Here is a 20,223-nt window from a genome sequence, read left to right on the forward strand (position 1 = left end):
GCCTCGTGTTGGGCTCTGTACTAAATATGGAGCCTGCTTAAGATTCTCTCTTTTCCTCTGCCCACCACTCCAACCTCACTCATGCAGATGCTTTCTCTCTCCCTCAAAAAACAAATGCTCATAGTAACTTTATTTATAATAGTTAAAAACTGAAAGCAGTTCAAACATTGATTAACAAGGAAATGGATATTATTATACATAGCAAAATAGAATACTATGGTTACAAAAAGGAACCAAGGAAACATACAACTGTATTGTGCTGGAAAAAGTCAGAAATGTTATGCTGAGGAAAAGGAGCTAGACATCATAGAGTATATACTTCGTGACTGCATTTATATGAAATTCTAAAAAGTTCAAAATAATCTATATTCATACCACTAACATGTATAAGGAAACTTTTAAAGATGAGGCAAATATTATTTATCTTGATCAGGAGAGTAATTTTACAGTGTATACATGTGTCATAACTCTTTGAATTCCACACTGTAACTGGATACTAGTTATTCTAAAGTTGACAAAAAGAGACTAAAAATCTGAAGCTTCGTTTGTTATTACATTTCATATCTTGAATTAGCATTTGGTAATAATTAATAAACTCACTTGTCAGGCATTGTTATAAATGTTTTACAAGTATGAATATTTAATAAAGCTGGTATACAATTTTATTGCATGAGATTAATACTGCTGAATGATTTCCCAAGTATTCTTTCAAGTCACTATAATCTCCATCACAGCACTGCAATGTAGGTTGGGCACATGTATTATCCTCCTCATTCTAAAAGTTAAAAAACTTGAAACATGTTGAGGTTGAAGTAATTTATTAAGCAAAGTCTCTCAGCTAATAAGCAGTAGATTTGGAAATTTAACCCTATCATTCTTTCTGCTAATCATTCTAAATAATTCACGAATTGAATTATTGAATTGAATAAATTGTATATTTTTGAGTAATTTTCAAATTTGGAAATTGATGTTATTTGTCCTTGCACTTTTAGAGGAAAAGGCTTGCATAGTTGACTCATCACTACTTAACTTTGTTCTCATTATACTGCAGCTATTGTAAACAACTAGTCCATTTGCAACCCACATATGGCAAGAACATTACCTCCCATGGACTGTGTTTATCTTGGGTGGTTAATGATCCCAAACCCAACATCTACCAAGGTTATAGCTCAAGGAAACTTTCCAAAGCACTCATTAAAGAGATTTTTTTTTCCTTCTCAGAAGCAAGTTCCATATGAATTCTTGCTTTCTGACTCATCTGCCAAATCCAGCACATTGCTTTATGCCCCAAAGGCACCAGAGGATCCAGCCAACTTGTCAAATTCCTGCCATAAATTTAGCTTAAACTATGAGAATATTTCTCCAGGGATAGATACTTCACACCCCTCAAGTAATCCCCTGGATATTTTAAATATTTGTCTCCTTATATGAGTGGTTTTTATTTAAGACTAAGCACAATATACTTCTGAATTAGATATTTTCTTTAACATTCTGCATTTGCTGTTAGTAATAAGTAGAGATGATTTAGATGTGTGTGCATGCATGTGTGATTGAAAGACAAACAGGATTGGAGGAGAAGGAAAGAGAAGAGCCAGAGTGGGAGTGAAGGGGAAAGGGAAGGGGGAGGGGTGGTAAGAAGAGGGGAAGGGAACAAGAAAAGAACAGTTACAGGAATACAGAGAAGCAGAAAGAGGAGAAGGACCAGAATGGGAAGAGGGAGGGAGGAAGGAGAGAGAAGAGGCTATTAAAATATATGCTTATCTACTGTGTATATGTTTAATATATTATCTAGACATTCTGTGCAGTGATTTTTGTATCATTTAAGAATGTTTACAGCATATTATTTTTCTTCTAAGATACTTTTGGAGAAGTCTAAAAAGTAATTTACTTCAAGCATAACATATACACTGGCTATTAATTATATGATTCATGGAGAGCTATATTTCCAATATAGAGAGTTTTTATGGAATACATAACTGTAAGAAAATATTCCTATAATGTGATAGGTAAAAAATGTTCCCTGCTCTAAGATGTCCATGTCCTACTCCCTAGAACCCATGCATATGTTACTTTACATGGCAAAAAGGACTCTACAGCTGCGATTCAAGTAAGAATCTTGAGATGGAGAGAGAATCCAGGATTATCCAGAGGGCCTAAAGAAATCTCAGGGGTCCTTACAAATTGAAAGGAAGGGAAGCAGGAGGTCAGAGGGAAATGTAAAGACACTATGCACTGCTGGCTTCTGGGATTTTGTTTGTTCATTTCCTGTTTTACTTTAATTCCAGCACATTTAACATACAGTATTATAATAGTTTCAAGTGCAAAATATATTGATTCAGCTGACTTTTGAATGCAGAATAGGCTACTAGCTAAGAGTGCAGGCAGCTACTAGAAAATTCGAGGGAATAGATCCTCCCCTAGAACCTCCAGAAAGAATGCAGATCTGTCAACACCTTGATTTTAACCTAGTGAAACCCACTTCAGACTCTGTTTGGCACTCCAGAACTGTAAGGTAACAAATTTTATTTTTTTTTCTTTTTAAGCTAACAAATTTGTGGTAGTTTGTTACAGCCATAATAGGAAAAATAGACATAAGAATAGACAGAGAGATCATATGATAGTTATCTTTCTCTGCTTGACTTATTTCGCTAAGCAAAGTGGGTAGGAGAAGAATAAATGAAACAAGATGGGATTGGGAGGGAGACAAACCATAAGTGACTCTTCATCTCATAAAACAAACTGAGGGTTGCTGGGGGGAGGGGGTTTGGGAGAAGGGGGTGGGATTATGGACATTGGGGAGGGTATGTGCTTTGGTGAGTGCTGTGAAGTGTGTAAACCTGGTGATTCACAGACCTGTACCCCTGGGGATAAAAATATATGTTTATAAAAAATAAAAAGTTAAAATATTTAAAAAAAAAAAACTGCAAAAAAAAAAAAAAAAAGAATAGACAGAGAAAGTTTCTTTTTTTTCAGCAAAATGTACCCTTTATTACTTAGATGTGTATTTACTCCTAGAAAATAAGTGCTTTTCTAGTTTCAAGCAACTATGAGAGAACCGCTGTGTTCTTCTACACTCACTTGCCAGAAGGTAGAACTGGAAGTCACATGTATGTCTATGAATGGAAATTAAAAGGGAAACTCAACAGGAGATGAAATTCTGAATAGTGTTTAAATTTTTCTTAGAGAAATAGACATTGCTATGTAGAAATTTTCAGATGCTGCATAAAAATGTCTGTATAAATACTAGCAAAAACCACTGAACTGCTTTACCAAATATCACTACTGAGGAAATGTCTAAAAAATATCACAAAGTATAAAATCATATATTAATACTAATGCCAGATTTTAAATATAGACTTTTAGTTTTCCTCATAGTGTAGTTTTCAAATGTGCAAGAAATTTCACAAGAGAACAAGTCAGCAAGCTCCTTAAAAGGCAGCAAATTCTTCACAAGTCAATCATCTCTTGAACCCAAAAAAAGACAGGAAGCAAGTGTAAGATTATAAAATGTTAAAAATGAAATTCCATCACAATGTACTTTTTTCAAGCTCTCCTGAAAATTTAACAAAACTATCAATGTTAATTGCACTTTGTCATATGATTTGAGTTTGCTTTAAGCTCATGTATTGAAAAAAAGACTCATTTCACACACAAAATCTGCTGCACACCCGGCTTCCTTAAAACTTAGAGTTGAACACTTCCAGTGCCAAAAAAAATTCAGGAAAGCTACAGGAAAGTGTTTTAGTAAGCTTTTGCTTGATAGGTCTGAGCAATAATATGAAGTCATCGAATTGAAACTTAGAAATGATAAAAAGACATTATCTTGATATTTGCATTTTAATTTTAGCACCTAACATTGCAGAAAGTATCCATGTTTCTGTTACTATTTTTTAATTTAACTTTATCATGATGATCAAAATTTAGAAGTCAAAAGGTAACTGTCCCAATTCTATTTCAAATTTGCCATGTGTCTTCCATTTGTGTGACCATATTTATGCCATTTACCTTCTCTTTTATAAGATTGTGGCTGAGGGTGCTTTTTTTTTGTTTTTAAAGATTTTTATTTATTTATTTGACAGAAAGAGATCACAAGTAGGCAGAGAGGCAGGCAGAGAGGCAGGCAGAGAGAGAGGAGGAAGCAGTCTCCCCGATGGGCAGAGAGCCCGATGTGGGGCTTGATCCCAGAACCCTGGGATCATGACCTGAGCCGAAGGAGAAGCTTTAACACACTGAGCCACCCAAGCACCCCCTGAGGGTGCTTTTGCTCTTGTTTTCCATGCCTTGAGTTTTCAATATTTACCATACATTGCTTTTCATCTGGTTGACTGGGTCCATATGGAGGGAAAAGAGTGTGACCAAAGAAGTGTCTATATAGGGGTGCCTGGGTAGCTCAGTTGGTTAAGCAACTGCTTCAGCTCAGGTCATGATCCTGGAATCCCAGGGTAGAGTCCCACATTGGGCTCCCTGCTTGGAAAAGAGTCTGCTTCTCCCTCTGACCTCTCCCCTCTCATGCTCTCTTTCTCTCAAATAAATAAATAAATCTTAAAAAAAAATGAAGTGTCTACATATATGTATCCATCGAACTTTTCAAATTCCCCATTGGTATCTACTTGATATTTCTTCATGTCTTTAAGATAACCCTTAACATCATTACCAAAGTCAGAGAAGAGCTTCTGATCATGTGTAAAGACACCCTTTAGGAAAAGTTTATGGATGAATTGATCAAATTCTTTCCAATGACGAAAACTAGGCAGTTTTTCCAATAAATACATTTCAATTAATTGTTTGAATTCATCTATCCTTACTGGATCTGACACTTCCATATTAAAAAGGTTTTTGAATTCCAATTGAGCACATTCAAACACACCAGAACAATACCTGAAGGAATCCTCATTTTCACTACAGTCATGCTCAGGACTGCATTTATGTCAGTTTGTATTTTTTCTAAATTCTTCAGTGAGTTGGTTTTTCTTTCTTTCCCTTTCTTTGCATAATAGGCCTCTATTACTCTGGTTTTTTGTATGTGCCTTATACTGAGGGTGTAAATATTCACTAAAGACTTTTGTTAGGTTTTTCTTTTAGCTGATTTTATTTCTGTGTCACCAAATCTTTTATTGGCCTCTTCATCAAAGATATTCTTGGCATATCTTTGAAGTGCCTGAAAATGGATTTAACTGAATCTGAATTTTTTTTTTACAGATTTTATTTCACAGCTTCTTTAGCCTGTTTAATTTTTTTTCTCTATGATTCTTCACAAACTCCGTGGCGGAATTCTTCATGACATCAAATGTTTTCTTAACTGAACCCCAAAATATTTCATTCATCTTATTTTTAGCCCTGTAGTTTCCTCTACTCTCTTTTTCCCCCCATTAGTTTCTTGTTTTACATTTTGACCTTTTGCTTCAATATATAGTCTTTTCCACAAATCAGAACACAACCGCTCAAAGTTTAGCTTCTGCTCCAGCTCAGTGAGTCTTTCCATAAGATTTCTATTTTCCTTTTTTTCAGTCAATACATTGGGAGAATCTGGGTTGCCATATGACTCACTGAACTCTACTGCTGGAGTTCCACCTTTAAAGCCATGGTTATTAGTCATTCTCTCTCCTGTTCCTCCATTAGCACCTTTGCATCTGCGAAAAGAACCTCCCTTTGATTAAGGAAGCTGTGTGTCTTCAGCTTTTTTTCTTCCAGATGCTGTTTAAGTTTCTGATTTTCTGTATCTTTTAATATCCTAATCTGTTCTCTTAGTTTCCTTAACTCTTCCTGTAATGAAGAAAAAGCCTTTTTCTTCCTTTTCCAGAGGTATGTCTAAATCCTGATTTTCTGTATCAATATTCTTTTTCTGAGTTTCAAAGGACAACTTTTCTTCTTCAGTTAGGTCTCAACGTCTTGCAAGATTTCCCTTCAATGACTTACAATCTATGAAAGATTCTTGTTCCTGTTGACATCGAAAAGATAATCATTCATTCAGTTCATCTTCATGTATCTTTCTGACTGTGGTCGCTTCTGAATATGAATTGTGCCATAGAAATATTTAAATCCCATGCCAATTGCCATCACCAAAGCAAATATAACACACTTATTGAGACCACTGCTGAATTGGCGTTTATACAACTCCCTAGAAGTTCGGTTTTTTGTTCAGAAAGTATCTGTTTCTCAGATTCTGAACTAGAAAGTCTGCTTCCTAGCATGGCATGGTCTAAAGGCAGGACTAGGGTGAAGACTGGTTTCATCACTACTTGATTGATCATCACTAGTCTGGGATGAAAATGAAAATACAGTTTCTGACTGGCACAAGGTATACTGGCTGCAAGAAGAAAAGCCCTTTTTTTAAATTTTTTATTTTTTATAAACATGTATTTTTATCCCCAGGGGTACAGGTCTGTGAATCACCAGGTTTACACACTTCACAGCACTCACCAAAGCACATACCCTCCCCAATGTCCATAATCCCACCCCCTTCTCCCAACCTCCCTCCCCCCAGCAACCCTCAGTTTGTTTTGTGAGATTAAGAGTCACTTATGGTTTGTCTCCCTCCCAATCCCATCTTGTTTCATTGATTCTTCTCCTACCCACTTAAGCCCCCATGTTGCATCACCACTTCCTCATATCAGGGAGATCATATGATAGCTGTCTTTCTCTGCTTGACTTATTTCGCTAAGCATGATACGCTCTAGTTCCATCCATGTTGTCGCAAATGGCAAGGTTTCATTTGAAAAGCCCTTTTTTTAAAAAAAAAATTGTTTGTTTGTTTGTTTGTTTTAGAGAGAGTGAGAAAGAGAGAGCATGAGCAGGAAAAAGGGCGTGAGAGTGAGAAGGAGAGAATCTCCAGGAGACTCTGCACTGAGCTGGGAGTCCCACAAAGTCTCCATCCCAGGATGCTGAGATCATGACCTGAGCCAAACCAAGAGTTGGTGGTTCAAATGACTGAGACACCTAGGCACCTACAGCCCATGTGAAAGTCTTCTGGACTCTGAGCTTCCTCAACAATTATAGCTTCTTGATTTCAAATATCTTCTTAACTTACATGGCTCAAGGTTTATAATACCAGAATCATGACAGACAGTTCCAAAATAGACATTGTCTTCAGATGACTTTTTTTCTTCTTTCTCAAGTGCTGATTTTATTTCCTCCAAAGCTGCATAAGCAGTTTCTTCCATTCACATTTGCCGTTTTGGCTACTCTCCCCCTGCTCTGACTGCAGTACTTAGAGCCCCTCTTGCTCTAAAGATGTGCATTCTGGAGCAAGTTCACAGCTGTCACTGGCTGCACCATGTTCAGAATTCACTATCTCTTTATCAGACCCCTCATGATTGATGACAGTCCAACCACAAGACGAATCACTGTCACTGGAATTTTCTGACATTTTTCAATTCTGAATGGGCAGTACCATGTCCACCTGAGTCTGTTGGCTGTCACAGAGGCAGTGGTCCCAGCCTGCAGAAAGTACCCCAGTCTTTATATTTCATATCCTGTTCTGTTAGTGGAAGACAATATTGGTGGTATCAGTTTTTAAGGTGAGAACACTGAATTGTTTCCAGCAGAGCAGCAACACCAGCATCAGAGAATATTACCCCTCCTGAAATGTTTGAATTTGAGACTATCTTCCCAGAGTATCTGAACCCTCAAGGTCAACAAGTAGTCCTAATACAGAGAAAGTGTTTAATAAATACATGTTGAATCAATAGTTAGAGAAAATGGTTGTCTATGAATAAAATAGAGTGAGAAGGGCGTTAAAAGGAATAAAGGGACTTGATGAATTAAATCACCTCCTCTACTAGCTGGTGGGTATCTGGATGTCACCTTGTATTTCTGTGGAGTAAGGAAGAGTGCAATTCTCAAGAAATTAGAGTTTTTGTAAGAGACAATTTAGACCCATATATTTTTTTTAATTTTTAAGATTGATTTTATTTATTTATTTATTTATTTATTTATTTATTTATTTGAGAGTAGAAGGAGAATGAGAGCATGAGCAGGAAGAGGGGCAGAGGAAGAGGGAGAAGAGAGCAGGGAGCCCAATGTGGGGCTAAATCCCAGGACTCTGGGATCATGACCTGAGGCAAAGGCAGACACTTAACTGGCTCAGCCACCCAGGTGCCCCCAAACCCATAAGTTTTAGAGGTAAGTAGTATAAGAATGAAGGGATATATGAGAGATACACATAGTATGGTGATGAAGGGGGCAGGCTCTGGTATCAAACTGCATTGCCTCCACTACTGAATCTTATTTATAAGCTATATGGTTTCTGGGAAGTTACTTCATATTTGTGTATCAGTTTCATCTTAGGTCAAATAAAGAGAGAAGTGTACTTACCTTACAAACTTACTGTGAGGAATGAATGATACAGTATAAGTAAAGTGCATAGAAACATGAGAAATATGTACTGGACACAAAAAGGAGGTCTAGGTAAGCCCCATGAGGTGAAATGGAGTGTTTAGGACTGCAGTGAAAATGTGATTTTTTATTAAAGCGATATGATTTTATGAGAAAAAGGGTTCCTGAGATACTGAAGATAAATTTCTCTATTAAAACATTTCCCTAGAGGTAGCTCTGGGCATTAAAACAACTTGACATTATCACTTTGCCAGTTTAGGAATATTTCCTACCTTATCATGTCTTCATACATACATGGGTTTTAGATGAATTTTCACCATTTTAAAGTCATAGGCTCATGTTACTGACCTCATTAGCAAGGGGCAAAGAAAAGCTGTGTAGTCTGCTGATAATAAAAATTACTGTGGCCTCTAATGATTAATTAATTGAAATAATACCTGCAAAATGCTTTAAACAAGGTAAGCAAGCACAAAATAATGGCCATTGCTAAATGGCTGCTTGTATATTACATCAAGTCAGGGTAAAACTTCTCCTGGAATTTGGCCACTGGACATAGCCAGTTTGTAGACAGTACCACTCCAAGAGGACACGATTTATTAAATGACTGTTTACTTTATAGCTGTCATTGATAAAATGCCATTATTCCTTTTAACGCCCTTCTCACTCTATTTTTAAAAAAATATTGTTTTTATTTGTTTTTATTTTGGGGGAAGTAGAAAACTTATTTTATTTATGTATTTATTTTTAATTTAATTTAATTGTGTTTCACTGGTCCAAGATTCATTGCTTACGTACCACACCTAGTGCTCCATGTAATACGAGACTTCCTTAATATTCACCACCAGGCTCACCTATCCCCATACCCTCATCCCCTCAAAACCCTTAGTTTGTTTCTCAGAGTCCACATTCTCTCATGGTTCTTCTTGCCCTCTGATTTTCCCCAGCTCACTTTTCTTTCCATCTCCCAATGTCCTCTGTGTTATTTTTTATGCTCCACAAGTAAGTGAAACCATATGATAATTGACTTTATCTGCTTGACTTATTTCACTCAGCGTAGTACATACAATAAAATGTACAGATTTTAAGTGTTCCTTTTGATAGGTTTTGACAGCTGCATACATTCTATAATCACCATCCAAAACAAGGTACAGAACTTTTCCATCATCTTAGAAAGTTGTTCCTGCTCATTATCAGACAGTAAAAATCCACTTTATCATCACCGTGGGTAACAAAGTTAACCACTTTCATTTAATGACCTCAAAAGTATTCTGTTTGTTCTTGGATTTCATATATATAGAATTATAGAAATGTATTCTTTTGTGTCTGGTTTTTTTTGTGCACCGTAATATTTATGAGATTCATCCAGGTTATGAGTACATCATTGCTCAGTAGTATTCCATTGAATGACTACAGTAGGATTTGTTTATCCATTTCTTCTTCATAGTAATATGGTTTCTATCATGGGGTTATTATAAATAAGGATACTGTGAATATTCTTGTCAAAGATTTTATGTTGATGTATGTTTTCATTTCTTTTCAGTAAATAATTGATTCAAGGTGGTTGTAGGTTTAAATGCAAAAACTAAAACTATAAATTATCTGAAAGAAGTGATAGGAGAATATCTTCAAGCCATTCAGGAAGGTAAAGCTTTTTTAGAGATATAAAATGGTAACCAGAAAAGAACAAAGTTGGTAAATTGAACTTTGCCAAAAACAAAAAACAAAAAAACAAAAAAACTCTCTCTCTGAAGATGTCATTTAAAAAAATGAATAGGCAAATCAAGGAGTAGGAATAAGATATTTGCAATTTGTATAACCAACAAATAACTTTTGTTCAGAAAATATATAGAACTATAATAGTAAAAAGACAAAGGGCCAATAAAAGAGGGACAAAACATTTCATTGGATAATTGACAACATACTTACCCATTAGAGGACTTGTATTACCTCATTTCAAGAGTTATTTTTTAAAAAAATAAGTATTCTTACAATATGATATTGGCAAAAGATACAAAAAATGAATGCATGGAACAGAACAGAGAGCCCAAGAAGAAATTTAGATATATATTTAGTTAATTCCCCTTTTAAGCCATTCTGCTGGTGCTTGTTGCCACAATTGTCTTTTTTTTTTTTTTTTTTTGCTTTATATAAGTTTTTATTTTTTATAAACATATATTTTTATCCCCACAGGTCTGTGAATCACCAGGTTTACACACTTCACAGCACTCACCAAAGCACATACCCTCCCCAATGTCCATAATCTCACCCCCTTCTCCCAAACCCCCTCCCCCCAGCAACCCTCAGTTTGTTTTGTGAGATTAAGAGTCACTTGTGCTTTGTCTCCCTCCCAATCCCATTTTCTTTCATTTATTCTTCTCGTACACACTTAAGCCCCCATGTTGCATCACCACTTCCTCATATCAGGGAGATCATATGATAGTTGTCTTTCTCCGCTTGACTTATTTCACTAAGCATGATACGCTCTAGTTCCATCCATGTTGTCACAAATGGCAAGATTTCATTTCTTTTGATGGCTGCATAGTATTCTATTGTGTATATATACCACATCTTCTTGATCCATTCATCTGTTGATGGACATCTAGGTTCTTTCCATAGTTTGGCTATTGTGGACATTGCTGCTATAAACATTCGGGTACACGTGCTCCTTTGGATCACTACGTTTGTATCTTTAGGGTAAATACCCAATAGTGCAATTGCTGGGTCATAGGGCAGTTCTATTTTCAACATTTTGAGGAACCTCCATGCTGTTTTCCAGAGAGGTTGCACCAGCTTGCATACCCACCAACAGTGTAGGAGGGTTCCCCTTTCTCCGCATCCTCGCCAGCATCTGTCATTTCCTGACTTGTTGATTTTAGCCATTCTGACTGGTGTGAGGTGATATCGATTTGTGGTTTTGATTTGTATTTCCCTGATGGCCGAGTGATATGGAGTACTTTTTCATGTGTCTGTTGGCCATCTGGATGACTTCTTTGCAGAAATGTCTGTTCATGTCCTCTGCCCATTTCTTGATTGGATTATTTGTTCTTTGGGTGTTGAGTTTGCTAAGTTCTTTATAGATTCTGGACACTAGTCCTTTATCTGATATGTCGTTTGCAAATATCTTCTCCCATTCTGTCAGTTGTCTTTTGATTTTGTTAACTGTTTCCTTTGCTGTGCAAAAGCTTTTGATCTTGATGAAATCCCAATAGTTCATTTTTGCCCTTGCTTCCCTTGCCTTTGGCGTTGTTCCTAGGAAGATGTTGCTGCGGCTGAGGTCGAAGAGGTTGCTGCCTGTGTTCTCCTCAAGGATTTTGATGGATTCCTTTCGCACATTGAGGTCCTTCATCCATTTTGAGTCTATTTTTGTGTGTGGTGTAAGGAAATGGTCCAATTTCATTTTTCTGCATGTGGCTATCCATTTTTCCCAGCACCATTTATTGAAGAGGCTGTCTTTTTTCCATTGGACATTCTTTCCTGCTTTGTCGAAGATTCGTTGACCATAGAGTTGAGGGTCTATTTCTGGGCTCTCTATTCTGTTCCATTGATCTATGTGTCTGTTTTGGTGCCAGTACCATGCTGTCTTGATGATGACAGCTTTGTAATAGAGCTTAAAGTCCGGAATTGTAATGCCACCAACGTTGGCTTTCTTTTTCAATATCCCTTTGGCTATTCGAGGTCTTTTCTGGTTCCATATAAATTTTAGAATTATTTGTTCCATTTCTTTGAAAAAGATGGATGGTACTTTGATAGGAATTGCATTAAATGTATAGATTGCTTTAGGTAGCATAGACATTTTCACAATATTTGTTCTTCCAATCCAGGAGCATGGAACATTTTTCCATTTCTTTGTGTCTTCCTCAATTTCTTTCATGAGTACATTATTGTTTTCTGAGTATAGATTCTGTGCCTCTTTGGTTAGGTTTATTCCTAGGTATCTTATGGTTTTGGGTGCAATTGTAAATGGGATTGACTCCTTAATTTCCCTTTCTTCTGTCTTGCTGTTGGTGTAGAGAAATGCAACTGCTTTCTGTGCATTGATTTTATATCCTGACACTTTACTGAATTCCTGTATAAGTTCTAGCAGTTTTGGAGTGGAGTCTTTTGGGTTTTCCACCTATAGTATCATATCATCTGTGAAGAGTGATAATTTGACTTCTTCTTTGCTGATTTGGATGCCTTTATTTTCCTTTTGTTGTCTGATTGCTGAGGCTAGGACCTCTAGTACTATGTTGAATAGCAGTGGTGATAATGGACATCCCTGCCGTGTTCCTGACCTTAGCAGAAAAGCTTTCAGTTTTTCTCCATTGAGAATGATATTTGCGGTGGGTTTTTCATAGATGGCTTTGATGATTTTGAGGTATGTGCCCTCTATCCCTACACTTTGAAGAGTTTTGATCAGGAAGGGATGCTGTACTTTGTCAAATGCTTTTTCAGCATCTATTGAGAGTATCATATGGTTCTTGTTCTTTCTTTTATTGATGTGTTGTATCACATTGACTGATTTGCGGATGTTGAACCAACCTTGCAGTCCTGGAATAAATCCCACTTGGTCGTGGTGAATAATCTTTTTAATGTACTGTTGAATCCTATTGGCTAGTATTTTGTTGAGTATTTTCGCATCTGTGTTCATCAAGGATATTGGTCTATAGCTCTCTTTTTTGGTGGGATCCTTGTCTGGTTTTGGGATCAAGGTGATGCTGGCCTCATAAAATGAGTTTGGAAGTATTCCTTCCATTTCTATTTTTTGGAACAGTTTTAGGAGAATAGGAATTAGTTCTTCTTTAAATGTTTGGTAGAATTCCCCCAGGAAGCCGTCTGGCCCTGGGCTTTTGTTTGTTTGGAGATTTTTAATGACTGTTTCAATCTCCTTACTGGTTATGGGTCTGTTCAGGCTTTCTATTTCTTCCTGGTTCAGTTGTGGTAGTTTATATGTTTCTAGGAATGCATCCATTTCTTCCAGATTGTCAAATTTATTGGTGTAGAGTTGCTCATAGTATGTTCTTATAATAGTTTGTATTTCTTTGGTGTTAGTTGTGATCTCTCCTCTTTTGTTCATGATTTTATTTATTTGGGTCCATTCTCTTTTCTTTTTGATAAGTCGGGCCAGGGGTTTATCAATTTTATTAATTCTTTCAAAGAACCAGCTCCTAGTTTCGTTGATTTGTTCTATTGTTTTTTTGGTTTCTATTTCATTGATTTCTGCTCTGATCTTTATGATTTCTCTTCTCCTGCTGGGCTTAGGGTTTCTTTCTTGTTCTTTCTCCAGCTCCTTTAGGTGTAGGGTTAGGTTGTGTACCTCAGACCTTTCTTGTTTCTTGAGAAAGGCTTGTACCACTATATATTTACCTCTCAGGACTGCCTTTGTTGTGTCCCACAGATTTTGGACCGTTGTATTTTCATTATCATTTGTTTCCATGATTTTTTTCAATTCTTCTTTAATTTCCCGGTTGACCCATTCATTCTTTAGAAGGATACTGTTTAGTCTCCATGTATTTGGGTTCTTTTCAAACTTCCTTTTGTGGTTGAGTTCTAGCTTTAGAGCATTGTGGTCTGAAAATATGCAGGGAATGATCCCAATCTTTTGATACCGGTTGAGTCCCGATTTAGGACCGAGGATGTGATCTATTCTGGAGAATGTTCCATGTGCACTAGAAAAGAATGTGTATTCTGTTGCTTTGGGATGAAATGTTCTGAATATATCTGTGATGTCCATCTGGTCCAGTGTGTCGTTTAAGGCCTTTATTTCCTTGCTGATCTTTTGCTTGGATGATCTGTCCATTTCAGTGAGGGGAGTGTTAAAGTCCCCTACTATTATTGTATTATTGTTGATGTGTTTCTTTGATTTTGTTATTAATTGGTTTATATAGTTGGCTGCTCCCACGTTGGGGGCATAGATATTTAAAATTGTTAAATCTTCTTGTTGAACACATCCTTTGAGTATGATATAGTGTCCTTCCTCATCTCTTATTATAGTCTTTTGCTTAAAATCTAACTGATCTGATATAAGGATTGCCACTCCTGCTTTTGTCCATTAGCTAGGTAAATTCTTTTCCACCCCCTCACTTTAAATCTGGAGGTGTCTTCGGGCTTAAAATGAGTTTCTTGGAGGCAACATATAGATGGGTTTTGTTTTTTTATCCATCCTGATACCCTGTGTCTTTTGACAGGGGCATTTAGCCCATTAACATTCAGGGTAACTATTGAGAGATATGAATTTAGGGCCATTGTATTGCCTGTAAGGTGACTGTTACTGTATATGGTCTCTGTTCCTTTCTGATCTACCACTTGTAGGCTCTCTCTTTGCTTAGAGGACCCCTTTCAAGATTTCCTGTAGAGCTGGTTTGGTGTTTGCAAATTCTTTCAGTTTTTGTTTGTCTTGGAAGCTTTTAATCTCTCCTTCTATTTTCAATGATAGCCTAGCTGGATATAGTATTCTTGGCTGCATGTTTTTCTCCTTTAGTGCTCTGAAAATATCATGCCAGCTCTTTCTGGCCTGCCAGGTCTCTGTGGCTAAGTCAGCTGCCAATCTAATATTTTTACCATTGTATGTTACAGACTTCTTTTCCCGGGCTGCTTTCAGGATTTTCTCTTTGTCACTGAGACTTGTAAATTTTACTATTAGGTGACGGGGTGTGGGCCTATTCTTATTGATTTTGAGGGGCGTTCTCTGAACCTCCTGAATTTTGATGCTCGTTCCCTTTGCCATATTGGGGAAATTCTCCCCAATAATTCTCTCTAGTATACCTTCTGCTCCCCGCTCTCTCTCTTCTTCTTCTGGAATCCCAATTATTCTAATGTTGTTTCGTCTTATGGTGTCACTTATCTCTCGAATTCTCCCCTCATGGTCCAGTAGCTGTTTGTCCCTCTTTTGCTCAGCTTCTTTATTCTCTATCATTTGGTCTTCTATATCACTAATTCTTTCTTCTGCCTCATTTATCCTAGCAGTGAGAGCCTCCATTTTTGATTGCACCTCATTAATAGCTTTTTTGATTTCAACTTGGTTAGATTTTAGTTCTTTTATTTCTCCAAAAAGGGCTTTTATATCTCTCAAGAGGGTTTCTCTAATATCTTCCATGCCTTTTTCGAGCCCGGCTAGAACCTTGAGAATTGTCATTCTGAAGTCTAGATCTGACATATTACCAATGTCTGTATTGATTAGGTCCCTAGCCTTCGGTACTGCCTCATGTTCTTTTTTTTGTGTTGAATTTTTCCGTCTTGTCATTTTGTCCAGATAAGAGTATATGAAGGGGCAAGTAAAATACTAAAAGGGTGGCAACAACCCCAGGAAAATATGCTTTAACCAAATTAGAAGAGATCCAAAATCGTGAGGGGGGAGAAAGGGGATAAAAAGAGGTTCAAAAAGGAAGAAGGAAAAAAAAAAAAAGAAAAAAGAAACAAAAAAGAAAAGAATTTAAAAAAAAGAAAACACCTTTCAGAAAGTGGTTGTTTTTCTGTTTCCAGAATTGCTCTTCTTCTTCTCTTCGATCTGCCGATGGATTTTCAGGTGTTTGCAATCTTTAGATAAGCTATCTAGCTGATCTCCGGCTAGCTGAAGTAGTCTCAGCCTGCTACTTCTCCACCATCTTGACTCCTCCCCACAATTGTCTTTTTAATACCTCAGTTTTCTCATTGTTCTTCTGTTTCTAAGAACTCTTCTCATAATATCACAAAATCACTCCCAAATTTCAATTTGCTTCTAACTCTTCTCTTTTTCACTAGAGCGTATGTTTAAGAAATGCTGTTTTTCTCAACAAAACAACAGATTATGCCATAGTTAACTAGTAACTTACTTAATCTTTTTTTTTTAAGATTTTATTTATTTTCATAAAAGGCAGAGAGACAGAGGGAAGTAAAGGCAGAGGGAGAAGCAGATGCCTCACAAAGGAGGGAGCCATATGCAGGACTCAATTCCAGGACCCTGGACTCATTACCTGAGCCAAAGGCAGGTGCTTAGCCAACTGAGTCCCTCAGGTGTAACTTATTTAATTTTATTTGTACACCCACAACATATTTGTTAATACAAATATATTTCTCTTGGTTGGTTAAGGAAATGTACTAAAATGAAGCAAACATTGCAAGAAAGTAAGGTTAACAACAACAAAAAAAAAGCGTGAGAAATTATCTCATAGCTCTCCTTATGTCACACTAGATAAGACACCTTGATATCACACCTATGTATAAAAAGGCTACTATTTCTTGACAATTCAAGTCTCAGACATCTCACTGGAAATGGTATGAGATATACTACTTTATCTCAAACTAGAACCTATATAAGCCAGTCTTTTTTAATGTTAGATTTATTTAAATGGCCTCTGTTTCTAGTTGTCTCAGTAATGTGGTGTGGTCAGCTATTAATGGTCATTTTAATTGCATGATCTATGCTTGAATATTAAAAATGGAAGTAAGCCATAGTAATCAGTAGTAATAGGGAAAGAATGATATTCTACAAGCTTCTTAAATCTAAAGCTTCATGGTCTTTTTTTCAGAAGTAGTATAAATCTTGATTTAGGCAAATACTTCCAGTTCTACAAATTACTTCCCATAATATGAATCAAAGAGAGAAAACGTCACTATTGGGAGATTTAAAATGATTTTATTTGTTAAACTAAAAGAATCCCCAACTGGGGGCTTTTTGTGCATTTCTGAAAGCCATACAATAATAGTTCTATTAGAAGTCTGCTTTTACATTTGAAAATTTATTACCATCATTCAGAAGCCTGAAATCAATAAATTAAAAGAAAATTGTACCCAAATGAAAAGAAAAAAAAAAAAAAGAGAAAGAAAAAAAAAGAAAGAGAGAAAGAAAGACCTAAATATGTCTTTGAGACATATAATTACAACCACCAGCATTAACGTTAAGAAGCAAGTATAGCAGGCAGGGGCCTGGGTGGCTCAGTTGGTTAAGTCTCCAACTCCTGGTTTCAATCCAGGCCATGATCTCAGGGTCATGATCTCAGTCTTGAGATCAAACCCCACCTTGAGCCCCGCCTCAAGCTCCCTCACTCAGTGCAGAGTCTGATTGAGGTTCTCTCCCTCACTCTCATCCTCTCTGCCCTTCCCTTCCCTGGGCTCACTCACTCTCTCCCCTCTCTCTCTTTTAAATAAATAAATACATACATAAAATCTTTAAAACAAAAGAAACAGATATACCAGGTAGGAGAGGTTCTTTTTCTTAAATATTTCATTTAAAAATAAGCTAAGAGGTAAACACAATGGCAGAGGCAAATCACAAAACTGGGAGTGATAATGTTCATACTTCTAGAATAGGAGGAAATAAGAGCTTCCACTGTGTGCACTAGCCTGACAACCACATCCATTTTGGTGTGTGTCGGGGCCAGGAGTTGGGGTGGACCTTCCAAAACAACCCTCTTCCATTCAAATTGCAAAATGGACAAAATAGCAAGAGAAAAAATTTCTAGTTTATTTTGGTAATTATTTAACATCAGAATAAAAGTACCACTGATATCCAAGGACCGCATTACACACTACCTTACCTTCAAACACTACATTAGTTTCAAACCCTCTCAAGAGGTATTTTTATGGACTGGTTTCATGATTTTTATTTGTTTAATGATTATTTGCTTATTTATTACAAATGAAGATTTTAAATTTGAGAGAGGTTGAGGAATAGTCTTCAAGTCACAGTCACGACTGAAATTTGTGCACAAAGTCTAAGTTGGGCTAACTCAAACTCCTATTGTTCCCACCACCAAGGCAGTATTGTTCTCTGGTTAAGGACATACACTTGGTAGAGGAGTCCTGAGTGAAAATTCTGACCCAGTCATTAATTCATTGTTTAAGTCTGAATAAGTTATTTGATCTTTCTAAAAACCATGTTTCTCATATGTAACATGGGGATAATAAAGAACTTGTCTCAAAAGAAAATTATGAGGATTAAACATGTTAATATATGTAAAGCCCTGGTAAGAGCTCCCTGCACATAATATGAGTTCAATAAATGCCTATGTTATTGACACACTATATAAATAAATTTTATTACATATGTTAGTGAGTGTGTATTCATTTAGCATGTTGTAATTCTGAATATCTTTTAAGTGAATTAAAATGAAATCTGTGAAATGTAATTCCTCTTGAAAAATAAATTTTATGTATTTATTTATATTATACGCTAAGATTATTTTCGAGAGAAAAACATTATTTTGAGAAAAATATATGCTAATCGTATAATGGGTAATATGATCATAATTGTTTTGACTGGATAAGCAATAGAACTAAATCATGCCCATTACCCAATTAACTATGATCTACAATCATCAAAACTATAGCTGTTATCTTAGCATAATTATTCTTTCTTTTCTTTTTCTTTTTCTTTTCTTTTCCTTTTTTTTTTTTTTTTTTTTAGGACATAAGGAGTAACTGTAGATGACTGTCTGACAATCTAAATGATTACAGTGTTTCAAGATGTCTACCCACTAATTAGAAAAGTGATTGATAAGGTACAATTTGCAAGTTTGTCAATATTAGATATTAGTATCCTGCTATTACATATTGAAGTTTAAGGGTTCATTTTCTCTCAAAAATTATTAGTGTTTCACCACCTGTTTCATAGGAATGAGTTTTAGAACACAAATCCTAAACAATTATTTCTGATTATGGAGAACCTATCCCCAAATTCAGATTTTTCACTCAGAGCAATGTAAGCTTTTAGGGAAACTTATTTTCAATCATGTCAGGACTGTATCACTCATGTTTTTCTGTCTTTCCCTTTTCTGTTTCTAAAATTGTCCTTTTCCCCTAACTACTCCAGAGCATTGAAATAGCAGGGACATCTTAGACTTAGATTTTCTTTTACCCATTAAGGTTTCTCATGAGGTTCTGAGTACATAGCTGCTAGGAATGTACATATGATAATCTCAAATTACTATACTTTTGTTTTCTTTTGGAATTTGCCATTTTTTCCCTTTGAAAAAGTCCCACTTTTCTCCATATTCTCTCTACCTCTAGCTTGATTCTCCTTTGAGTTTCTCAGTTCTTTCTCCTACAAAATACAAAATACAGGGGCGCCTGGGTGGCTCAGTGGGTTAAGCCGCTGCCTTCAGCTCAGGTCATGATCTCAGGGTCCTGGGATCGAGTCCCGCATCGGGCTCTCTGCTCAGCAGGGAGCCTGCTTCCCTCTCTTTCTCTCTCTCTGCCTGCCTCTCCATCTACTTGTGATTTCTCTCTGTAAAATAAATAAATAAAATCTTTAAAAAAAATACAAAATACAAACCTATGATTCTTTATTCTGTCCTTAAAAAACTCTTTAAAATGCAATAATACATTAGGTGTATTCATTTATTCATTCTTTCATTCATTCATCCATTCATTCATAAAAAAAAAAAAAAAATGAATGCTATTTTCCAGGCTTTATTTCAGATTCTGAGAACATTTTAGTAAATAAAACAAACTAGGTATCTGTACTCATGTTGTAAGGAAGTCATAAAGATACTTTAACCAACTAAACAAGGGACATAGTAGAGACCACTAGATCGACCAAGAATGACCAGGATGGCTTCTTTGAAAGGATGGTGTTAGAGCAGAACTTTAAAGATGAAAATGCCAACTCTGAGTATATCTGTATTTGGGGCAGAAGGAACTTCGAATTAAGAAACCCCAAGGTGAGGATAAATGGAATTTTTGGAAAGACAAAAAGAAAATCAAAATGTCCAGAACACGGTTAGCAAGTATGAGAGAATATGCAAGTTCAGAGTTTTTTGTTTCAGAGTTGAAAATCCATTTTAAATAACATATAATACATTATTAAAGGATATTAGGAAGGTAACATGATCTCCAAGAAGGTTGGAGAGCCAGTCCCTGCAGTTTGGACCAGCAATTACAACATGGAAGTTGCTTCAGTGAGAACATCATTGCCACTGTCACTAAGCACAA

At 36.3% G+C, this 20,223-nt stretch overlaps 1 pseudogene across 1 annotated transcript; it reads right to left on the reverse strand.

Moving 5' to 3' along the window:
* Positions 1–3,920: 3,920 nt before the first annotated feature.
* LOC309863899 (cell cycle progression protein 1-like) lies at positions 3,921–7,366 on the reverse strand (annotated as a pseudogene). Its single transcript has 4 exons — positions 6,945–7,366; positions 4,566–6,307; positions 4,250–4,369; positions 3,921–4,027 (listed from the first exon to the last, which is right to left on the reverse strand). The product of its transcript is annotated as a cell cycle progression protein 1-like (transcript).
* Positions 7,367–20,223: the final 12,857 nt, after the last annotated feature.

This window comes from Mustela nivalis (genome assembly GCF_964662115.1).
Source record: "Mustela nivalis genome assembly, chromosome: 4".
Taxonomy (NCBI): domain Eukaryota; kingdom Metazoa; phylum Chordata; class Mammalia; order Carnivora; family Mustelidae; genus Mustela; species Mustela nivalis.